Genomic DNA, 8,879 nt, shown 5'->3' on the forward strand with positions numbered 1-8,879 from the left:
AAATTTGTCCCTGTTCATTCTCATTGACATCTCAGCAGCTTTCACCATTGACCATGGTATCCTTCTAGAGTGTTTTTCAGGTGAAAACATTTCTCTATAACTAGACCTTTGGCTGGTTAAACAGTCTGTACCCTTTTAAATATGTTTGTAGGAGCAGGTGGCTACTTTTTTTGTTATGTATTTTGTGTTCTCATGTTTTTATATGTATTTATATCTTAGGAGCCACCCTATGATCTCCGGATAAAGGGTGGCATGCAGAAAGAAAGAAAGAAAGAAAGAAAGAAAGAAAGAAAGAAAGAAAGAAAGAAAGACTGGTCTAGTAGGGCAAATACTGTACCACCTGAACAACCTCAACTCCCACCTGCATGCCTTCTTATTTATTTACCATCTGCATTGTGGCACTGCCTGTCAACGTATTCTGCTTCATTCTCAGTGTTGCCATTCTCCATTGCAGGGAGAAGGATGAGGACAAAACTAGAATCAATTGGCTCTGCCCCTCATTGACTCTGTCTCCAGCTACTGGTGAGCTCTCTTCTTTGCACAAAAGGAGTCTCAGTAGGAACCAGCCACCACTACAAGCATCCAGCATTCAAGAAGACATTTTAGCAAAGCAAATTCAAACAAGAGGCATACAGAGCCGGGCCAGTGAGTGGCAGAATCTGGGGAGAGGTTGTGTGGCCTGAGGAGAAACCTTCATGTTACACAGACCAGCCTGGAGGGCTAAATTTGACTTCAGGACTTAAGGTTCCCTACCCCTGTCATATACAAAACCACAAAGATCCAGTGCCTCAAACATCCCAATCAATGGCCAAGCAAGGTGAGAATGTGGCAAGTTCCATCTTCACCAATCTATGTCACTAAATCATAATCACATAGAAAAATATTCAGCTCATGAAAATAGACTGATTCTGTACTTTGAAGCCAACTATTCACATCCTATTCATTATTTTAACTGTAGTTTTAAAGGATGATGAAAATATGTTGTTGGGTAACTCGTCTGGCTTTCATGATCTTGAATATCTGCTCCGAAAGAATGATACATGAATATGCTTTTAAAAAACATGTTAATGGTAGCATGCAATGAAGCAATTTACATATGGTATAATGTAAATGTTTATTTTATACAATTCTGTCGTGCTTAATTCAAAACATTCCCTCGGGCAAATTATGGCTGTGTATTATCCCATACAAGGAACAGAACGCGCATTATGTGCAACCTCATCTGTTCCAAATGCCAACAAACACTAATCACAGCAGACTTTGCTCAGGGTAAACAGGGCTTGCACGGCACATACAAAGCAATATACTCTAATCATGAATCGATGAATTTCATACACGCACTAATTAAGCTGCCATTGAAACTCATGTATTTAATACCAACATCGATTGGTAAACTTAAGCAGATCAATATGTTTAATTAACAAACCAATTTATTAGAGGAAAAACAAACCCGTCTGTTAGTCAATGCAATCAATAGAGTAAAAGCCAAGGCAGTGTGTAAAACACATCATATATTTGAGTCTTGGCTTGTTACATGCCTTGCTTGGCTTCAGAAGAGAATTAAAATCTTTAATTCAAACTAGGACCACCATGAAGGAGTATTTCCTGCAAGCCGTTATCAGGCTGTCATTGAATGCAGCCTCCACAATACTGGCAAGAGCTCACTCTGCTTTCACACCAACATCTTCAAGGCATCAGGATAATTTGGCAAATCACCCACCGCTTGCTCACTTGACAAACTTCTCAGTATGTCCATAAATGTAATTGCTGGCCATTTCTTAACTGTAGATGAGCACCATGAGCCTGGGAAAGCAAGGTTAGAAGGAGGTCTGTAGAGCCTGATCTGTAGACCAACTATGAAAAATGCACACAACAATATGCAGTTGGGAGGTTCTGCTTCTCTTGAATGCCTTTGGTTCAAGGTCTCTTTCTGCACTTTCCATCACTCCCCCCCCCCTTCTTTAACACAAGCTATCAATTTTTACAGAACTATATGGCCAAATAAGCAGAGGGAATTTCTCTGTTTGGGCAAGATTGGAAGTTGCAGATGTCTCTGATGAATGAATTATTAGATAACCTCTTTCCCATTTTAGCGATGCTCTTTGCAATATTAGTAAATTTTGCTGTTCAATTTCTTTCCTGTTACTAGCACTGAATATGTGAAGAGTGACCTCTCAGAACTGCCTTGAAGGCTCCCCAAAGAAAGGGGAAGATGCTGAAAGGGAATTATTTCAAAGCAAAATTGCTCTTGCCAGCAAGAGGAGGGGGGTGGAAAATATATCTATGAAGTCGGAAATTCCTAGTAGAGCAGCATTAAGTCTCCTTGACTTCAACATCTCTCTTCTTTTGCATTCTGGTCCAATTTCCTAAGGAGCACAAAATGATCTGAAAAAGTCCTGCATAAATAATTGATTTCTTTGATATGAAATTCATCTTGCATGCTGCAGTTCTGTGTTGGATTCTATGGTATTGACACTGTATTCTTAGCCTCATCTTGTTCATAGTGATGGTGCTGACGTCCCTAAATAGGGTGATGTTCAGAAACTGAATTTTGGATATATTTCTCCCAGGTGTAATTTCATAAAGATTCCAGACTGCACCACAAACAGGGTCAAATTGAAGCTGATATGTGTCAAATATTCAAAATATTTAGTTCTCTCCATTGTTCTTTGCTCCCTTGTTAGAACTGCACTGGCTAGCTGTATGCTACAGGGCTGGGTTTAAGATCTTGCTGGTAGAAATAGAGCTCAAAATTAAGGGTGGGGGATCTCCGACCTAGGAGCCAGATGCAGCTTTTCAAGCTTCTCTATAAGGCCCTCAAGACCCTTCCCAGGCCACAACCTTTCTGAAAGGTATATGACCCCCCTGCCCCCAGCATTCACTCCTTAGTGCTTTTGCCTGACTGGTGCATGTCCTTAAACTGTGATAATGCCTCTTGATTGCCTAGATGGAGGATGAAGAGATGTGCAGAAACCTCTGACTTAACTGTGGCTGGATTTACCCTATTTTGAATTCATTGCTTTGCCCATTTTGCCTCTGACTCTAAATTTGGGGTCCTCAAAAGTTGGGGGCGTCTTATACATGGGGCATCTTATACATGGAAAAATACGATATATGAATTACATTGTCATGTTATTTTGCTCTGTTGATATCAGTGCAAAGGAAACATAATCCAAATCGGGTGGGGGCATAATCAATTATAAAAGCAACAACAGGAGTAAATACTCTTCATATTTGCTGGATTGATTTCTGTTTCATACATGGGGTGAATGAGCAAACATTGGAAACTTCCAGTCCCATTTCTATTTTGGTCAAAATTCTCCAACAGGTAATACACCTTTGGCTTCCCTTTGTGGGGAGATGGCTATTTGCCTCCCATCACACCAACTTGGTTGATGACATTTATTTAGGGTGATTTGACCATTATCTAAAGGCAGGAGATCTGCTCACTGCCTGTATAAGTTTTACCTGCCTTTACTTTGCACAAGTTTTCCTTGGTATCTTTTAATAAATAAAACCTTTCTACATGTTCCTTTTATGGGGCATTCAGTCTGGGTGTAGGGCAAGTTAATATCTCTTACATGGCTGCATGGTAAAAAAATAATAATGATCTGTGTAAAAAAGCACCCACAAAGCAGCTGTTTGTCATATCATACAGCCCCTTCCTGGGGAAAAATATGGAGAAAAATATGACTGCTCCCATGTACCTATTATGTGAATTCAAATGGTAGCCTTCTGTTTTTCTTCTAGCTAAGCAGAAGATCTTATTTTGATCCCTGTTTGGAAGATGAAGCAAAGGAAAAGTTCCGTTAAGGCAGTGTTTATTGACCTTGAGAAAGGTGAAGCTCTCAATAAATTAAATTGAAAGAAGAAATTCAGCAGAGCATATCAGATGTTTTGCATCTTTCTTTTTAAACAATTCAACTAATGTGTAAACTGTTTTGCTAGGAGTCATTTTCCAGGGCAGCTCCATTTAATTGCCAATAGTCTGACAGTAAAAAGTTTTAGCTAGTTCCAGTTCGCAGTGTTAATTTTCACATTCTTTGGTCCCATGTTTCAGATTCAGTTTGAAGAAATTTGAACAAGAAGCTCTCTGGCAAAGGGTTATTCATATATTCAACTTGGAACTGATATAGCATAATAAGCCAGTTGCCATTGATAGCCATCAATTTGCCTTATCCTCTTTTAGAGCCATCCAACATAGGAACCTGACTTATACTGAGTCAGACTGTCCATCTAGATCAGTATTGTCTACAATGGCAGCAGTTCTCTAGGATTCCAGACAGGGTTCTCTTCAATCTGCCTTACCTGGAGATGCTGGGGATTAACCTAGGACCCTCTGCATGCAAAACACTTGCCCTACCACTGATCTGCAGCTCTTCCCTGATCTATGATTGCACACATATGAAATGGTACGGTAATGGACTGATGTTTGCATATATATATTTTCTAAACCAGCCCCTTTTCCCTTTCATTGATCAGCGTGAATTCAAAATGAAATATTTGAGAAGAAAGGGAAAGGGATAACAATAAAACCAGACTAAAATACAATGGTCATAATCTGCCCATTGTTACATCAACAGAACTCTCCAATGGCTTCAAGAAGTTCTAAGAACTCTGGGGCCGGGTACCCAATCATTGTAAAATGTTTTCAGACTTAGATATTTTAAAACTAATTCATGCCTGTAATTGCCATGCTTCCAAGTGGAAATCTCTCTCTTTTTTGTATTTAGTTTTATCTATTATAATTAATACTGCTTGAATAAACAAATGTGAAGAAAAAATGGCATTGCGTGAGAATTAGGAATTATGTAGAAAGGATTACCACATGTTCAGTCCTCCACTTATAGACTGAACAGACAGTCCACCCCAAGTCCCCACTTTTCTCAAGCCAGCAGTAGAAAGAAAAGGAAAAAACAAACAAACCATTAAGAGTTCAGCCTACCACTTGGTTAAACAGGAATCTGTGGATGGAAGCTAAGGGAACCAGGTGGCTTAAATGTTATTTGAGTAGCACAATTTTTTAGCTGGTTGTGGTTGGTCAGACTGTGATATTATGGCATCCACAGGTATGGCTGGGAAAGATTTCTTGTAAGAAAAAGTAGACAGCTGCTGCCAGTCGGTGTAGAAAATACTGAGCCAGATGGACCATTGTTCTGGCTCAACATAAAGTAACTTTCTATGACATATGTTCTCTGTGCTATGAGCTTGAAGAGCCATGTCCAAATTCCTCCTAAGCAACAAAGCTGAATGGGTAATTATGGGCCATTCACCAGCTCTTATCCCAGCCTAGGCTCACAGGGGTGTTGGGAGGATAAGAGGAGGACATGCTTGTAAATTGTCCCAAGCTCTTTGAAGGAAGCGTGGGTTAATCATTTTAATAACAGTAATAGTGTCAGTATTTCTGCCCCTCCTTTCAGGGTGAAACCTCCAAGGCAGGTTGCCACACACAAACACACACACACACACACACACCCTCATAAAACACACTGAAATTTTTTATTTTTATTATTATTATTATTATTATTATTATTATTATTATTATTATTATAATATTTGAATTCATATCCTGCCCTATACTCAGAGATCTCAGGGCAGTTCACAGATAAGTACCAATTCATTAATAACCATATACTCCAGAAATAGATTAGGGATTTTCCTAATGTGCAGCCCTGCACCAAAATGAGCACTCACACTTTACATTGTGGGTGCCCTTTGCGGGATTGCATGTGGTGTGCTGGCTTGCCTCTCATTGTTAATTTCTGGAGGATCACACCCAGCCTCAGTAACCTTCTTGCTGGGAGGTGGGCCAGCCCCATTTATAAATAGGGGGTGGAGCCGACAAAAGTCAGGCAGTCGGCTCTGGAGATTCATCTTTCCTTTGTTTAATGTTTCTTGTTTGCAGGTTAACTTTTTTCTTTCTGTTTAGTGGGCGCTGCTATGGTCTTTGACTAGTTGCTGTTGAAGGACCGGGAATAAATTTTCCTGCATTGGCAGGTTTTGTCTTCCCCGTAGCAATTCATCACAACTTTGGCAGTTATGGCCTTAGGTGGAATCCTTTAGACCCCCTGCAGCGGTGATTCCAGGGTCCCCCTCTTAAAGGGGTTTTATATATATGGGTGTCACTGGCCATACACTGAAATGTTGTTAGTGAACGACCCTGTGTGTGGGGTATGGGCTTGGCTGTCTGCTACACTTACATCTTGCAGAGCACCCCCATATCCCATTACCCTGATGAGCCCCAGTTCCCCCCGGATGGGGGGCTGGGAGGGATACATGCCCAAGGCCTAAGCCCAGGTCTTTGGAAGTTTAATAAAGTTGTGGCCTAATTTTAATTCCATATAACGTTGTCAGAGTCTTCATCCCTTCCTTATGATCCCTGGGGGCTGTGGCTGCCACTGCCTGGTCATGTAATGTGCAGCTCTTTAAGCCAATTTGTCAAGTCTAATGATAACTTTTACAGTTCTGAATCAGTACTCAAATAAAGAATGAATATAAAGAGAAAAGAAAGGTATTTACTCAACAAATGTCTGGTAACAGTACATACCCTTTGTGTGGTTTGTTGGTGTGTGTGTTCTTTTCTTCCTTGTAATCCTCAAAATGCCTTGACTTTCTTCTTGGGCTGGCTTCGTACTCAGAAATGTCATTTAAATTCTGAAATAATTGTGATGTTCTAGAAATTTAATATATGCTATGAAGTTCTTAATGTACTGTGACAAAAGGCATAGGAAGATGTGGGGTAGCAAGAAATATTTGAGGGGAGTGATGGCTACCCAGTGGATTATTCCCTGGACCTGGTATAAAGTAGGAATCAGTTACCTCAGCAGAAAATGAAAGCTCTTCAATTGCTTAACATGTTTTCTTGTTTTCTGTATTAGCACTGTCAAATTGCCATCTCTGTGGATTTTCTCCCACTCACTGTAGGCTTCCAAATGTCATGAATTGTGACTCAACACAACAGAGTATATGTGTGCACAGAAGGAAAAGGCACATGTGCATTGTGGCAGTGCACAGGGAGAGAAGATCACATCCCACAGCACATTAACACAGATGGTGGGGAGACCCCAAAACAGATACTATTCTGATAAAAGTAAGTGTATATGCTTATCCTTGCCAGTTATCTCACTTCATTTTCAGAAGTTTGAAAAGCAGGAGCAAGTTTAGTGATTAGTGAGTCACTGAGTACCCCCAACACTATTTTCCTTATATCTCTGTCTCCACACATAAATGGCCAAGGTACTTACTTTTTAAAATGAAAACTGAAAATTCAGAGAATGGAGCCCGACTATCCCGGGGGGTGGGGTGGGGGAGGGGGAGGGCTTCTGAATGTCACTTTGTGACTGCATCCCTGATCTGCAAACAGCATAGTCTCTTCCTCAGTTAGCCCATCAAGCATATAAATCTAGGTTGTTGGTTTTTTGGGTGGGACCCATATTTTCTACCTGCTGTGGCTCTCATTTCGTGGGACTGATGCAATTGTTTGATCTGTACCCTTCACATGCTTTCAGTGGAGAGAAAAACAAAAAGGCCACATTTGTTTTCCATTAAGGAAACAAAAGGCAAGAATTCACACAATGTGTTTCTTACCAGGCTGTATCTAAAAAGTGTAAATGTGTTTTCCTCAAGGTCACTGAGCCAAAAAATGAGCTAAGTTTTTCAAAGTCACAGAAAAGACTGTGCTTTGAAGATTATACCCCCATCCAGGTCACCTACCTCCATCATACAGGGTCATCAGGAAAGATGAAACAACAACCCTCAAGTTCCAAGCACATATGGGACCATGCTCCATAATACATGCTTAGGATATTAGGAAAGCACCCAAAAAGTCTGTAGTGCTGTTTTGCACACACCAATCTCTACTGTGTGGAAGCAGGGGCTCTACCATTTTCTTTCTTCCAACCAAGGGGAAAAATCTTCTCTGTGTTTCCAATGTACAAGTGGAGATTTCTCTGGAAGCTGCTTTGGTCATGATGGAAAATATAACCACTATATTAAAACTTGGAACTTGCACTGGCAGGATTTGGAATTTGGAATGTCACAAGTTTATTTATCATGTTCCTATTTTCCCTCCAGGCAAAATGCAAAAGCTAAAAGTGAGAGGCATCTGAAGGGTCATCACCAGTACCCACAATCTTCAGGAAATAGACTGGACCCATGTTTTCTAGCAAGGTCCACTTGTGCTGATTAAAATCCTAGCCCCACCAGCATTTACCCTGTTTCTGTCCTACTGCCTGAAAGCAGAGACTGTATCTAGGAACTTGTGCACTATTTTCACTTTTGTACAATTTCCTGGAAGCCTGAAGTAGCATCATTCTGGGGGTAGTGTGGGAAATTTAAATAGTGGTCAGCTTCTCAAGACCCAGACTTTGCTGCCAAAGAAGTGCATGGTGGTTGAGCTCACTGAAAGGCGGAATGGCATTCTGACTCTGAAGCAGAACCTCTTTTTTTATTTGCTGAATTAACATTTATATAGTAATCACACACAAACACAATGTTGGTGATGGTTTAAATGGATGCCCAGTCCCTAAGGTGTCACTGTATGCAGGACAAAATAACAATATACAAAAAGATTGAGAAAACTTAAGGTATTATTTTCTTGTTTTCAGTTTTAATCCATAAAAGCTGACAGAGAGAACCCTGGGATCTTGGCAGCTGACAGTTGATCACAGAGGTTGACTCTGCACTTGGACTGATCTTGTATTGAAGACTTCTTTGTACTCATGGGCAGCTGCACTTTGCTTATTATACCAGGGCATTGCCATGCTGTTTGAATAATAAAAGTTCCAAAACAGAAATATTCATTCATTCATCATTCATTCATTCCATTTCTACTCCACCTTTTTTCCACAAGGAGCTTCAGTTGGCATACACATTTTTCC

The 8,879-nt window shown here is 40.4% G+C and overlaps 1 long non-coding RNA gene across 3 annotated transcripts; it reads left to right on the plus strand.

The window, feature by feature from the left end:
• Positions 1-4,853: 4,853 nt before the first annotated feature.
• Positions 4,854-8,478, plus strand: LOC309334176. 3 transcript variants are annotated; one of them, XR_014152932.1, is made up of 3 exons: positions 4,854-4,990; positions 6,925-7,090; positions 8,074-8,478. It is a non-coding gene; the product is annotated as an uncharacterized lncRNA (long non-coding RNA). The 3 variants fall into 3 exon arrangements; XR_014152933.1 differs by having other exon boundaries at positions 4,958-5,069; XR_014152934.1 differs by lacking the exon at positions 4,854-4,990 and adding an exon at positions 5,129-5,254.
• Positions 8,479-8,879: the final 401 nt, after the last annotated feature.

This window comes from Podarcis erhardii (assembly GCF_964252035.2).
Source record: "Podarcis erhardii genome assembly, chromosome: Z".
NCBI lineage: Eukaryota > Metazoa > Chordata > Lepidosauria > Squamata > Lacertidae > Podarcis > Podarcis erhardii.